The sequence below is a fragment of the Penaeus monodon genome, chromosome 28 (genome assembly GCF_015228065.2).
Source record: "Penaeus monodon isolate SGIC_2016 chromosome 28, NSTDA_Pmon_1, whole genome shotgun sequence".
Classification (NCBI taxonomy): Eukaryota; Metazoa; Arthropoda; class Malacostraca; order Decapoda; family Penaeidae; genus Penaeus; species Penaeus monodon.
Window position 1 is genome coordinate 25,251,835 of NC_051413.1, and position 1,332 is coordinate 25,253,166.

Below are 1,332 nucleotides of genomic sequence, written 5' to 3' on the forward strand. Positions count from 1 at the left end.
AGAACAGCAAGTAAAATACGTAAATAATTTACAGATATTTAGGATATGGTTGTTATAGCTGTGTACTATTCACTTCGGATATAAGGATGCCTGGAGTTATTTTACTAAGCATTTCCTTGTATTTATTCCGAATACTGTTTGGGATGAAGTCAGCGGACAACTTAAGAGTATAGAATCAGGATTTTGACTTAGTAATACTGTAGTAAAAAAAGTATGAAGGTATGAAATTAATCAAAATCATTACTTGGCAAACTTTTCCCTAATAGCACAAACTCCGGAGAGAAATTGATACGAAAGAATATGAAGAAACATGCACACCCCTTGATTTTAATTCAACTAATTCGTTCTGGAAGTAAAAGTGTAGGTCAAGTTTTTTACTTAAAAAGATTTAACAGTAGTCAAAATAATTACTTGGCAAACTTTTCCCTCATAAACTCTAGAGTAGAATTGACATGAAAGCATAAAAAGAAACACGCACACCCTTGATTTTAATCTAATTGATTAGTTATGGGCTTCTTACCAACCGTCTCATATATTATAGGACCACAATTAGATATAGAACACTATTATATCTCATTTACACGTCTTCCCTTTCCATTATCGATTACGTTTCGATAAAAATTGTAGGCTTAATTGGTCTTGACTGGATACCAGCCTTGTTTATTTCCTTATTTTTTACGAAACGTTCACTGAATAAGTCTATATCTTGTATGATTCATACGTAAGGAAGAGTAAATATATATATATATTCTCTAAAATCCTTATTTATTTAATTTCTTTTCCCGACAAGACACAAAGCGCGGGAAGATGTTGGAAAAGTGACTGAAAATAAAGTTATTGTTCCGCCCAATCAGCGACAAGAATCAAATCAGCAAATTACACGCGCCAGACTTCATTTTTAATGTGTTTTGACAAAGATTTGTTACATATTCTAAACCAATTTCGTTTAGATTTTTTTTTATGAGAGAATGATCACGCTGTATATCCGCTTTTTTCTCTTTATTCAGTTATAAATCAAACCTTTATAAAAAGTCACGAAATATTTAATAACCTTGTACAACGTCTTCAGTAAATAAAGTAGAATCAGTAATGATTCTCTCCACCGTCTTTGACAATGACACTTTAATTCTTTTATTTGTATTTATTGCTTACTAATTTTCATTCCAGATATTACACTTTAAGTCTGCAAAGATACGAGATAGGAATCCTAGCATGATACTTTTAGGATGGGGATGGCCGTGAATATCAAGTATCATGAATCATTGTGCCCGTTGTGTAGTGACTGAGAATGGGATATCAGTACTTTTTTAATGTAGCAGTGTCACCTAAACC